Below are 14,664 nucleotides of genomic sequence, written 5' to 3'. Positions count from 1 at the left end.
GTCAATCACTCTCCTCCACGAGCTGGACCCGGCAAGCACCAAACGTTTCCTGCATTTTTCGAGCGCTTTTCAGCAAATCGATTCGCTCAACGAAGCAGTCACGTGGTTTCAGGAAACGAGGCTTCGTTTAGCTGTAGTCACGTGGTTTGATACAGGCCTCGAAGCGGGGCTTCATTTCACACGCCCCCTTTTGCTCGATACAGCCTTCGGAGCCTAGCTTCATTTCGCCCACCACTAGCTTTCACCTTGCAGCCTCCGTTGTGTTTTTGCTGCACTGTATGTATGGGATATTTTGGGACTGTTACCTTTGGCACCTTTTTTGGAACTATGTCACAATAAATCACCTTGGTTGATTTAATCCTTTGTGTCCACACTGCCTGCGTTTTGGGTTGCAGTTGAACTCTGCAATCAAACCATAACATCTCTGCTGAGTGTTTATTTCTGTGACAACAAACTTATCTCCACCACTTGGGACCACATGTGGATCTCAGTCTTCTCTGTATGTGCTAAAAAGAAACTAAAACACAATCTGCAGTTGATCTGACTTGGCGTTCAGCACACCAAAGTTCTATCAGGGATGCTGCAATGACGTCATCATATAGGATTTTCCCTAACACACATGACATACGGTACAACACAGTGCATGCATACCGTATTGTGCAAAAACAGTGTTAACTGGGCACTCGTGAATATTCTGTTTTAAGATGTATGCTATTAATAGTATACACACCTGATTTGAATATGAACATTGAATAATTTCCTTTGGGGTAATAAAGTTTCTTACCCCAGGTTTAATGAACGCTGTGTCACCACTGGTCACACACGTGGTAATGTTTGTAAACAGCTACTATTAGCCAATCACAAGCCTGAGAAATGTCACACTGGAAATCCAAGTTACTCTAGTGCACAAGTTAGTTTTCATGGTTCAAATTCCCGCTCCAAGGATCTGTCAATGATTACAGATTACTAGTAGTCTGCGATACTGCAAGTGTGACAAGCCAGCAGGAGCTGCTGTGCATTTGATAGTCAATAGGCCTCACTCCCCCGATAGCCAAAGGATACGCAAGCCAGGGCTCGGGTTTTGAGCAACTGAACAGAGCGCCCCCTCCCACTCTGGAGATTAATCGTGAGTTTGTATCCAGAGGGGAGCGAATGGTAGGAGTCAAATATACAGCACCGTGTAAACCACTACACAAGATTTGGTATCAATCCAATATCAAGTAAACACGGGGCCAGTATCACCAATACTGAAACTTTTTAATAATTAAGGTGGATGCATCATCAAATTGCTAAATCTGAATGAATTTTCAGAACCTTGAAGTGTTTTGTGAGCTTTCCTTTGGATTATTAATTAGGTAAAACCCAGAAAGTAAAGTTATCAGTAAATAGAAAATACTTTATCATAATAAAAGGTTGTTTTTTTTAAATTATTAAACAAAGTGCACAAAATTATCACTCCAACAAATTAAAACTAATTTTTCTTTTTCAGGTAGAGTGTTCAGAAACTATAATACAAAAATAAAATTTCTCCATTCATTGCACTTCTTTCCTAGATTTTTTTTTTTCTTAAAGTGTACCAAATTATCACTCCACAACAAATAATATACAACAAGTAGAATTTCAAGTGGAATGTGCACTTCTTTTCTGAATGCAGCAGTGCATGCAGGAGAGAAACTGAAACTAAAGTGTCAGTCTTATTACACTGGTATCAATCAATATCGATACCAACAATGGTATCGATATTTGGATCAATCTGCCTACCACTATAGATTACTACTCACCTATGATTTGGCTGCTGATCAGTTCCTTTGGAAGCCTATTTTCAGCCCCCTTTCACACAGCAAAACCTAGCTTTTTGTACAGCAATTTTTCAGCCACTCTGTCATTCAATGCATAGTGCTGACACATCTTTCTGAAAGTTGCAACAGTCCTTGTGTCCCTATTCCAAAACAAAATGCACATCGCCTCAAAGGCTAACGTGGCTTCAACTGCTGCCTCAAATGAGTCAAAGTTATCAGCAGTGGAAATATTACAAGTAGTATCAGCCATCAAGCATGCTGTTCGAAATTTAAACTGCGCATGCTTGCCGGAAGCAAAGGAAGAATAGAAGAATAAGTCGTGACCGCTGAACAGCAATATAGACTCTCCAGCATCATCTTCTACGTGGTGGTGTGCTGGGGCAGCATGGTGTGCTGGCGCAGGAGGCTGAAGACAGCTGACACACACAGACTCAAGCTTATCAGGAGAGCTGGCTCTCTCCTGGGGATTGAGCGAGAATCTGTGGTGGAGGTCTCAGAGAGGAGGATGTTGAGGAAACTGCTCAGCATCCGGACAAGACCTCTCGACACCCGGCATGCCACACTGACGTCCTATCAGAGTACCTTCAGTCACAGACTGAGACCACTGGGGTGCACCCCAGAACACCACAGGGTCTTTCCTAGCTGTGTCAATCAGACTGTATAATTCCTCCCCTTCTGCAGGATAAATACATAATGAACAGAGTTATTCAGTTACTCAGAGTTATGCGCAATATTGCTGAGCATCTTGTGCAAATGTCTTAAGGAAAAACCACTGTTCACTGTTTACTGTCACTGTTTTGGTACTCCGGCAAAAAAAAATTCCTTTGGGATAAATAAAGTTGATCTTATTCTCATTCTTAGACACTTTGTATCTGATTAGAAGCAGTTATGGATGGATACATGTAAAATACAGTACAATACGAGGGCTGTCAATAAAGTAAGGTCCTTTTATTTTTTTCAAAAACTATATGGATTTCATTCATATGTTTTTACGTCAGACATGCTTGAACCCTCGTGCGCATGCGTGTGTTTTTCCACGCCTGTCGGTGACGTCATTCGCCTGTGAGCACTCCTTGTGGGAGGAGTCATCCAGCCCCTCGTCGGAATTCCTTTGTCTGAGAAGTTGCTGAGAGACTGGCGCTTTGTTTGATCAAAATTTTTTCTAAACCTGTGAGACACATCGAAGTGGACACGGTTCGAAAAATTAAGCAGGTTTTCAGTGAAAATTTTAACGGCTGATGAGAGATTTTGAGGTGATTCTGTCGCTTTAAGGACTTCCCACGGTGCGAGACGTCGCTCAGCGCTCTCAGCCGCCGTCGTCAGCCTGTTTCAAGCTGAAAACCTTCACATTTCAAGCTCTGTTGATCCAGGACGTCGTGAGAGAACAGAGAAGTTTCAGAAGAAGTCGGTTTCAGCATTTTATCCGGATATTCCACTGTTAAAGGAGATTTTTTTAATGAAAGACGTGCGGACGGATCCGCGCGTCGGGACGCAGCCGACGTGGTGCGGCGGCACAGGAAAAACACCTCCGTGTTGATAACCATTTGTAAAATCCAGGCGGCTTTTGATGGCTTTCAGTGGAGTGAGTATATGAGAAATTGTTTAACAGGCAGGACATGTTCCAACTTGTCCTTAAGGCTTTCAACAGAGGTGTTTTTCCTGTGGCGGAGCGTCGCGGCGGCTGCGTCGCGGCGGCTGCGTCCCGACGCGCGGACCCGTCCGCACGTCTTTCATTAAAAAAATCTCCTTTAACAGTGGAATATCCGGATAAAATGCTGAAACCAACTTCTTCTGAAACTTCTCTGTTCTCTCACGACGTCCTGGATCAATAGAGCCTGAAATGTGCAGGTTTTCAGCTTGAACAGGCTGACGACGGCGGCTGAGAGCGCTGAGCGACGTCTCGCACCGTGGGAAGTCCTTAAAGTGACAGAATCACCTCAAAATCTCTCATCAGCCGTTAAAATTTTCACTGAAAACCAGCTTAATTTTTCGAACCGTGTCCACTTCGATGTGTCTCACAGGTTTAGAAAAAAGTTTGATCAAACAACGTGCCAGTCTCTCAGCAACTTCTCAGACAAAGGAATTCCGACGAGGGGCTGGACGACTCCTCCCACAAGGAGTGCTCACAGGCGAATGACGTCACCGACAGGCGTGGAAAAACTCACGCATGCACACGAGGGTTCAAGCATGTCTGTTCAAGCATGTCTATGTGTGCAAACTCACACTCATCAGGACTGTCTCTCTTTTCTGCCAGCAGTACCGGGTCTGACTGCTGAAGACAGCGGCCACCTGGGGCGCAGGGCTTGGCGGCTCCGGTGTTCTTCAGCTCCGTTGGTGGTGGAAGCTGTGTGGGGATCCAGCTCTTCTCTCGCCAGGCGTCTTCTATCGTCGAGCCTGCCCACACGTCACCTGGTGTATGATTGACAGTCCACCATATTGTTATTGTCTGTACATTGTTGTGCAATTCACAACATTAAATTGTTACTTTTGGCTTATCCATTGTCCGTTCATTACCGCCCCCTGTTGTGGGTCCGTGTACGTCACTTTCACAACAGGATTTCTCGGCCAGCGTCATGGATCCCGAGGGGCGTCAACCATCGCATGAACAGCCAATGGAAGAGCGAGGTGCACAGGCGCCAGCAGGAGGCGTGTTGGGTGAGCTGCAGCACATCTTAACCGCCTTTACTGCTCGGTTGGACTTAGTTACCGAGCAGAGCAGTGTTCTCAATCGTAGGATAGAGGCTCTCACCGCCCAGGTGGACGCGCGTGCTCAGGGCGCTGCTGCAGCACCTCCTCCTGCTGACCGTGTGCCAGAAACAGACATTCCGCTGGTCGTTCAACGAACCCCCCCACCTTCCCCTGAAGCATACATAAGCCCTCCGGAGCCGTACGGAGGCTGTGTGGAGACGTGCGCGGACTTCTTGATGCAGTGCTCGCTCGTCTTTTCACAGCGTCCCGTCATGTATGCGTCAGACGCTAGCCAGGTGGCTTACGTTATAAATTTGCTTCGAGGAGAGGCACGCGCCTGGGCTACGGCACTTTGGGAGCAGAATTCACGGCTCCTAACGGTTTATACTGAGTTTGTGAGGGAGTTCCGACAGGTGTTCGACCACCCTCATAGAGGCGAGACCGCTTCAAGTGTGCTGCTGTCGATACGGCAGGGGCGTCGGAGCGCAGCGAAGTATGCAGTCGACTTCCGCATCGCGGCAGCGCGAGCCGGGTGGAATGCTGTTGCGCTCCGCGCCGCCTTTGTAAACGGACTGTCTCTGGTCCTTAAGGAGCACCTGGTGGCGAAGGATGAGCCGCGGGATTTAGATGGGCTTATCGACCTGGTTATACGGTTAGACAACCGATTAACGGAACACCGACGGCAGCGAGACGAGAGGCGTGGTCAGGTACACGCCGTCCCTGTTCCTCCCGGGTCTGAAAGGGAGCCGACTTCCCCACGCTCCACTGCCAGGGCTCTCCACGTGACAACAGCTCCCCCTGCTGACGTTGCTATGGAAACGAGCAGGGCCAAAAAACGATCAGATCAGAGACAAAGGAGGCTGATCCGTGGAGAGTGTTTTCTCTGCAGCTCTACTGAGCACACACAGAAAGAATGCCCCAAACGGTCAAAACAGCAGCACTCGTCCTTAGAGACTGGGCTAAGGGTGGGTCACAACACCCACGTGGGGAAACCCCGACGATCTGCATGAATCCCAGTCACGATCCTGAGTGGGGATCTAACCCTTCACGCCCCAGCACTGGTGGACACGGGGTCGGAGGGGAATCTGCTGGATAGCAGATGGGCAAAGGAGGTTGGGCTCCCTCTAGTGGCCTTACCGTCACCATTGTCGGTGCGGGCACTAGATGGCACCCTTCTTCCACTAATCACACACCAGACTCAGCCAGTGACATTGGTGGTGTCTGGGAATCACAGGGAGGAGATTGTGTTTTATGTAACACCTACCTCCCGAGTGATTTTGGGTTTTCCATGGGTGTTAAAACACAATCCCTGGATTGATTGGCCGTCTGGGGTTGTGGTTCAGTGGAGCGAAACCTGCCACCGGGAGTGTTTAGGATCCTCGGTTCCACCCGGTGTGACAGCTAAGGAGGAGGTTTTAGTCCCCCCCAATCTGGCGGCGGTGCCGGCTGAGTACCACGACCTTGCTGACGTCTTCAGCAAGGATCTGGCACTCACGCTGCCCCCGCACCGTCCGTACGATTGTGCCATTGATTTGATACCGAGCGCTGAGTACCCGTCCAGCAGGCTGTACAACCTCTCACGTCCGGAACGCGAATCAATGGAGACCTACATCCGGGACTCGTTAGCTGCCGGGTTGATCCGGAACTCCACCTCCCCGATGGGTGCTGGTTTCTTTTTTGTGGGCAAGAAGGTCGGCGGACTCCGTCCATGCATTGATTACAGAGGGCTGAACGAGATCACGGTTCGCAACCGATACCCGTTACCTCTGTTGGATTCAGTGTTCACGCCCCTGCATGGAGCCCAAATTTTCACGAAATTGGATCTTAGGAATGCTTATCACCTGGTTCGGATCCGGGAGGGAGACGAGTGCAAGACGGCATTTAACACCCCGTTAGGTCACTTTGAGTACCTGGTCATGCCATTCGGCCTCACCAATGCGCCCGCGACGTTCCAAGCATTGGTTAATGACGTCTTGCGGGACTTCCTGCATCGGTTTGTCTTCGTATATCTAGACGATATACTCATCTTTTCTCCGGATCCTGAGACCCATGTCAAGCATGTACGTCAGGTCCTACAGCGGTTGTTGGAGAACCGGCTGTTTGTGAAGGGCGAGAAGTGTGAGTTCCACCACACTTCTTTGTCCTTCTTGGGGTTCATCATCTCCTCCAACTCCGTCGCCCCTGATCTGGCTAAGGTTGCGGCGGTGAGAGATTGGCCCCAACCAATGAACCGTAGGAAACTACAACAGTTCCTCGGTTTTGCAAATTTCTACCGGAGGTTCATCAAGGGCTACAGTCAGGTAGTTAGCCCCCTGACAGCCCTGACCTCCACAAAAGTCCCCTTCACCTGGTCGGATCGGTGCGAAGCCGTGTTTAGGGAGTTGAAATGCCGGTTCTCGACTGCACCGGTTCTGGTGCAGCCCGATCCCAAGCGCCAGTTTATTGTTGAAGTGGATGCCTCTGACTCAGGGATAGGAGCCGTGCTATCCCAGAGCGGGGAGTCCGACAAGGTTCTCCATCCATGTGCCTACTTTTCCCGCAGGTTGACCCCAGCTGAACGGAACTATGACGTCGGCAATCGGGAACTTCTTGCGGTGAAGGAGGCTCTTGAGGAGTGGAGACACCTGTTGGAGGGAGCATCGGTACCATTTACGGTTTTCACGGACCATCGGAACCTGGAGTACATCCGGACCGCGAAGCGTCTGAACCGCAGGCAAGCCCGCTGGTCGCTGTTCTTTGGGCGTTTCGACTTCCGGATCACCTACCGCCCCGGGACAAAGAACCAACGATCTGACACCCTGTCCCGGGTGCACGAAGAGGAGGTCAAGACCGAGCTGTCAGACCCCCCTGAAACCATCATCCCCGAGTCCACTGTCGTGGCCGCCCTGACACGGAGCCCGGACCCGGGGACCGGTCCGAAGAACAAACTGTACGTCCCACCAGAGGCCAGGGCTGTGGTCCTTGACTTCTGTCACGGTTCCAAGCTCTCCTGTCACCCAGGGGTGCGAAGGACCGTGGCAGTGGTCCGGCAGCGCTTCTGGTGGGCGTCTATGGAAGCCGACGTCCGGGAGTATGTCCAGGCCTGCACCACCTGTGCCAGGGGCAAAGCCGACCACCACAAGGCCCAAGGCCTCCTCCAGTCTCTGCCTGTGCCTCGTCGCCCCTGGTCTCATATCGGCCTGGACTTTGTCACGGGCCTCCCGCCATCCCAGGGAAACACCACCATCTTAACGATAGTGGACCAGTTCTCCAAGGCAGCCCACTTCGTGGCCCTCCCGAAGCTCCCGACGGCCCAGGAGACTGCAGACCTCCTGGTCCACCACGTCGTGCGTCTGCATGGGATTCCATCAGACATTGTCTCGGATCGTGGTCCTCAGTTCTCCACCCAGGTCTGGCGGAGTTTCTGTAGGGAACTGGGGGCCACCGTCAGTTTCTCGTCTGGGTACCACCCCCAGACGAACGGGCAGGCAGAGCGGACTAACCAGGAACTGGAGCAGGCCCTCCGTTGCGTGACCTCCGCGCACCTGACGGCCTGGAGTGACCATCTGGCCTGGATCGAGTACACTCATAACAGCCAAGTCTCGTCTGCCACCGGCCTCTCCCCATTTGAAGTGTGTTTGGGGTACCAGCCCCCATTGTTCCCGCTAGTGGAGGGAGAGGTCGGGGTGCCCTCGGTCCAGGCCCATCTGAGAAGGTGCTGTCGGGTGTGGTGTACCGCCCGCTCTGCCCTGCTCAAAGCCCGGACAAGGGCCAAGAACCATGCAGACCGCCGGCGTGCCCTGGCCCCTGCGTATCAGCCTGGGCAGGAGGTTTGGCTTTCCACAAAGGACATTCCCCTGCAAGTGGAATCCCAAAAGTTGAAGGACAGATACATTGGACCTTTCCCCATCCTCAAAGTCCTCAGTCCAGCCGCAGTGAAGCTGAAGCTGCCAGCTTCACTGCGGATCCACCCGGTTTTCCATGTGTCACACATCAAACCTCACCACGTTTCACCCCTCTGTACCCCCGGACCGGCGCCGCCTCCTGCCCGGATCATCGACGGGGAGCAGGCTTGGACCGTGCGCCGGCTCCTGGATGTCCGTCGGAAGGGCCGGGGGTTCCAGTATTTGGTGGACTGGGAGGGGTATGGACCCAAAGAACGCTCCTGGGTGAAGAGGAGCTTCATCCTGGACCCGGCCCTCCTGGCCGACTTCTACCGGCAGCACCCGGACAAGCCAGGGGTCCTGTTGTGTGGGCCGCTGAAGAGGAGGTACTGCTGGCCCACCACCACAAGATGGCGCCCTGCTTGAAGTGCGGGCTTCAAGCACGAGAGGGCGTCGGAGCAACCAGGAGTGACAGCTGTCACTCATCATCCATACCAGCTGTCACTCATCCACTACTCATCACCACCACCATAAAGGCCGGACTGCAACTCCACCTCCCCGCCGAGAAATCAGCTACCATTCAGGTAACTTTCTCTGCTGACTCAAATCATTGAGTGATAACCTGAACTTCTTTTGCAGCCGTTATCCTGTGGTGTTCTGCCTTATCTGTGGGATTGGCATTTGGTGTGATCAGCGACGGCTTCGCCTCACACCCCAAACCAAGATAAGTGGTTAAACAGGAGCTGCACGAGTGTGTGATTGGAGGTGGAGGTTCTCCCTCCTTTACTAAACACTGACTGTGGGAGTACTGAGTGTGCAAACTCACACTCATCAGGACTGTCTCTGTTTTCTGCCAGCAGTACCGGGTCTGACTGCTGAAGACAGCGGCCACCTGGGGCGCAGGGCTTGGCGGCTCCGGTGTTCTTCAGCTCCGTTGGTGGTGGAAGCTGTGTGGGGATCCAGCTCTTCTCTCGCCAGGCGTCTTCTATCGTCGAGCCTGCCCACACGTCACCTGGTGTATGATTGACAGTCCACCATATTGTTATTGTCTGTACATTGTTGTGCAATTCACAACATTAAATTGTTACTTTTGGCTTATCCATTGTCCGTTCATTACCACCCCCTGTTGTAGGTCCGTGTACGTCACTTTCACAACACAGCCGACACTATAGACCTTTTTTGCACTAACATAGTCTTTTCTTCTTCTTGTTTAATGGCGGTTTTTTGTGAGTCTGGAGCTCTTTAACATCATATATAATGTTAATAGAGTGAAATTTAATCTTTTTTTAAGAATAGTATGTATGTATGTATGTATGCATGTACATTCTTTATTCACAACATGTTGTACAATAAAAATAAAACATATTTAAAACAAAATAAAAAAAACAATCATAAAACAGCACAGGCTGTCACCCTGTACATAAAAAAGTAATAATCAAGTGACATACATGTTCATTCAGAAAGCCAACTTCACAACTGTCTCTCATTTCACGAAGTTCCTTAATTTGCAGTGCAAGTCTAAATAAGTGATGATCAAAATTAAGCTGCCAAAAGTTATACACATTATTTGTCACAATTAAATTTGTACATGAGATATCTCTTATTAGCACCTATAACAGAATGGGAACCTAACAGTCCCATATTGGTAATGGTACTGACAACATTGTTATCACTATTACACAACTTATCAATAAATTAATACATCGCTTTGCAAGCAAGAGATCAATGCTCATAGTATTTGCAAGATAAGGTAAAATGTTACAATGAGTAATATATGGCACACGCCAGACCTTCCGAATAGCTTTCCTCCATGCACAATAAATTATTTCTAATTCATTTGAGTACAAAGGGAGAATTTGGCTACCATAAAATGAAGTACAGTACTTGAGAAATAATTAATTTCTAATGAAAGAATTAGCATTTTTAAAATCAGCAAAAAACATGTTACACTGACGATTGAAATCTGCAACACATTTCTCAGTAGGTAATTTAAAGAAATCCTCGAACAAATCATGGCCCAGATAAGTAACTTTATCCTTTCTAGGTACTCTGACATTATTCACAAAAATAACAGGATCTGAAGGTCTAGCCTTTGTAAAAGTAAGTCCCTTCGGCTGCTCCCTTGTTTTCACTCCAGCCTTTGTACATTTGTAAATAATGAGCTCACTCTTTTTTCCATTAAACATAATGTCAAATTCTCTGGCATAGTTTTCACATGCAGTAATCATGTCCTGCAAGGCACTTACACTTGGTGCCAATAATTTTGGCACCAACATCATCTGCATAACTAAAAGCACCAGCATAAACACTTCCCATGTGACAATCAACTAATAAATTTTTCAATTTGTTCAGCAAACCATCAACATAAATACAAAATAATACTGGGGACATAATCCCACCTTGTTTGACACCATTTGAGATGGGAAAATAGGGAGAGTGTGTATTCTCCCATCTTACTCTCAATTTTTGACTAAGGTACATATTTAACAGAAATCTGCAATATATTGGACACAGTCCTTTATCTATTAACTTCCTAAAAAAGATGACAGTAGTTGATTCGTTCAAACTCCTTGCTTGCGTCCTCCGTAAACATGTGAACCACCATTAACATAATATGACACTGTTTCTACAACCATTGCTGTACACATACTAGTTGACAGACCATCTTTATACCCAAATTGTAAGTTACTGGTACATACGAGGTGCCTTCAATAAGTTTTGAGACTTTTTTCGTAGGAGCAGTTATAATCATCCCACACTCTTGTAATTTTGATATGTCACTATCATATGTCTAAGAAGATAATCTACCAATATTTGTTATTCCAGGTTGAAAGAGATGGCTGTATGTGGACGTTAAGCGGACCCCACTAAATCACGCTCGTTGTAGCTGACTTTTGCAAAATGCAGTCGGGACGGGAGGACACTTTGGAAGAGCGATACGCTATAAAATTTTGTGTTAAGCTCGGAAAGAACGCTACGCAGACTTATGAACTGCTTCAGACTGCTTATGGATTAAACTACATGGGCAGAACATCGGTGTTTCGTTGGCACAAAAAGTTTAAGGGTGGCAGAGAGTCTCTGAGAGACGATGAGAGGTGTGGAAAGTCAGAACACCAGAGCTGGTGGGGAAAATTCGTACTTTATGGATGAGGACTGTCGAGTGTCAATAGAGACAATAAGTGTAGTGTTTGAAGTCCAGTGTGGGAATTGTGCACACGATTATTCATGATGAACTGAACTTGCGGAAGATTTGTGCGAAGTTCATCCCAAGGGTGCTCAGTGACGAACAGAAGGAAAGACATGTTAGCGTCAGCAGGGAAATAGTCGAGCTTATCAATTCAGATCCAAGGGTACTCATGGCTCTGGTGACCTGTGATGAAATCTGAATCTACTGCTATGACCCAGAAACCAAGAGACAGAGTTTCCAGTGAAAGCATCCGGGCTCCCCCAGACCCAAGAAGGCCAGACAGAGCAAGTCCACCCTGAAACTCATGATGATCCCTTTTTTTGACAGCAAGGGCATGATCTACATCCACTGGGTTCCCTCTGGACAGACAGTCAACAAAGAGTACTATGTGGAGGTCTTGAGGGAGTTCTGAAAGAGATTTTGTCACAGAGGGCCAGAGCGCTTCAAATTGGGTCAGTGGCATTTCCACCAGGAACTATAGGGGGAACCACTATAGGGGGAATTACTACAGGCAGATTCATGGTTGTGCGATGGAGTCTCCGGTATCCCCCATTGTGGCCAATCTGTACATGGAGCGAGTGGAGAAGACAGCCTTGACGTCTTTCACGGGCATCTCTCCCAGTCACTGGTTCAGATATGTTTATGGCACATGGGTTAAAATCAAGCAACGGGAAGTTGAGGACTTTACAGAACACATCAACTCGGTGGACGCCAATATCAAGTTCACACGTGAGGATGCCAGAAACAACCATTTAGCCTTCTTCGACTGTGATGTTACGATTGGAGAGAACAGGCAGCTCCAGACAGGGGTTTACAGAAAACCCACTCACACTGACCAATATCTGCTCTTTGGCTCAAACCACCCCCCTGAACACAAACTCGGGGTGATCAGGACTCTTCAACACAGAGCCCTACAGGTGCCCACAACTGCAGAGGGAAGGGCTAAAGAACAACAACTTGTCCGGAAAGCCCTCACAGTATGTGGGTACCCACGATGGTCCCTGGACAAAGTGCAGAAGTCCCAGAGAACAAAGAGACCAGATAGACATGAGACGGAGACAAGAAGAAGAGGAGTGTCTCTCCCTTATTTAGCAGGAGTAGGGGAAAAACTACAGAGGATCTTCAGACAGCACAAAATCCCAGTTTACTTTAAACCGGTTAACACCTTGAGACAGAAACTAGTTCACCCTAAGGACAGGATCCCTAGTTACAAACAGAGCAATGTAGTGTATTCTATCAGATGTCAGAATGTCTATCAGACCTTGGCTCCCTGGTCTTCCCCCCTCCCCTCAGCTTCTCCAGCTCTGACGTTGACTGTGCTCAGGACTGCTCAGGGCTGCCCCTCCCCCTCCAGGATTGTCAGACAAGGCCGTTGACGGCGCCAAACAGGCTGCCTCTGGAGTGTTCTGATAAACTGGACCTTTTCAGATCTCGGTTGTCGTCCTGTGTCCTTGTTTTTGTCTGTGTGATTATTGTTTTTCTGTGCTGATGGGGATTTTTTCCTCATTGCTGCTGTGTAATGCAGCGGCTATGGGGTTTTTTATTCTCCTTTTACCTGGTTTTGCTTTTCATATATATGTTTATGTACCGGGCCGGCCTATGTGTTGTGTGTTGTGTGTCTTTTGTTTGTTATGGGTCGGTGTTGGTTTGCTCAGCCCTGCTGTTGACCAAGGCAGGGATGTACATCTGGAGCTGGTCCCCGGGCGCCTAATGGCGACTTCTGCTCCTACTGGCAATTAGGATGGGTTAAATGCAGTAGACACATTTCATTGTGCAGGGAACATGTTCTTCTGTGCATATGACAATAAAATTCCTTTGAATCCTTTGAATCCTTGAAGATGTCAGGAAAACTGTAACGGACACTACATACACAACAAAAATATAAACGCAACACTTTTGGTTTTGCTCCCATTTTGTATGAGATGAACTCAAAGATCTAAAACTTTTTCCACATACACAATATCATCATTTCCCTCAAATATTGTTCACAAACCAGTCTAAATCTGTGATAGTAAGCACTTCTCCTTTGCTGAGATAATCCATCCCACCTCACAGGTGTGCCATATCAAGATGCTGATTAGACACCATGATTAGTGCACAGGTGTGCCTTAGAGTGCCCACAATAAAAGGCCACTCTGAAAGGTGCAGTTTTATCACATAGCACAATGCCACAGATGTCGCAAGATTGAGGGAGCGTGCAATTGGCATGCTGACAGCAGGAATGTCAACCAGAGCTGTTGCTCGTGTATTGAATGTTCATTTCTCTACCATAAGCCGTCTCCAAAGGCGTTTCAGAGAATTTGGCAGTACATCCAACCAGCCTCACAACCACAGACCACGTGTAACCACACCAGCCCAGGACCTCCACATCCAGCATGTTCACCTCCAAGATCATCTGAGACCAGCCACTCGGACAGCTGCTGAAACAATTGGTTTGCATAACCAAAGAATTTCTGCACAAACTGTCAGAAACCGTCTCAGGGAAGCTCATCTGCATGCTCGTCATCCTCATTGGGGTCTCGACCTGACTCCAGTTTGTCGTCGTAACCGACTTGAGTGGGCAAATGCTCACATTTGCTGGCCTTTGGCACGTTGGAGAGGTGTTCTCTTCACGGATGAATCCCGGTTCACACTGTCCAGGGCAGATGGCAGACAGCGTGTGTGGCATTGTGTGGGTGAGCGGTTTTCTGATGTCAATGTTGTGGATCGAGTGGCCCATGGTGGCGGTGGGGTTATGGTATGGGCAGGCATCTGTTATGGATGAAGAACACAGGTGCATTTTATTGATGGCATTTTGAATGCACAGAGATACCGTGACGAGATCCTGAGGCCCATTGTTATGCCATACATCCAAGAACATCACCTCATGTTGCAGCAGGATAATGCACAGCCCCATGTTGCAAGGATCTGTACACAATTCTTGGAAGCTGAAAATGTCCCAGTTCTTGCATGGCCGGCATACTCACCGGACATGTCACCCATTGAGCATGTTTGGGATGCTCTGGACTGGCATATACGACAGCGTGTACCAGTTCCTGCCAATATCCAGCAATTTCGCACAGCCATTGAAGAGGAGTGGACCAACATTCCACAGGCCACAACTTCCAACCTGATCAACTCTATGCGA

The 14,664-nt window shown here is 48.5% G+C and overlaps 1 protein-coding gene across 1 annotated transcript in view; it reads left to right on the top strand.

Moving 5' to 3' along the window:
• Positions 1–12,600: 12,600 nt before the first annotated feature.
• LOC117522521 (zinc finger protein 26-like) overlaps positions 12,601–14,664 on the top strand; it is a 33,238-nt gene continuing 31,174 nt past the window's right edge. The window contains exon 1 of the mRNA XM_034183964.1: positions 12,601–12,612. The gene's annotated coding sequence lies outside the window, so the exon portion shown is untranslated. The remainder of the gene's footprint in view (positions 12,613–14,664) is intronic.

Source organism: Thalassophryne amazonica, chromosome 12 (genome assembly GCF_902500255.1).
Source record: "Thalassophryne amazonica chromosome 12, fThaAma1.1, whole genome shotgun sequence".
NCBI classification, from domain to species: Eukaryota; Metazoa; Chordata; class Actinopteri; order Batrachoidiformes; family Batrachoididae; genus Thalassophryne; species Thalassophryne amazonica.
The sequence above is the reverse complement of the archived record's forward strand: the minus strand, read 5'-3'. Positions and strand labels throughout refer to the sequence as shown.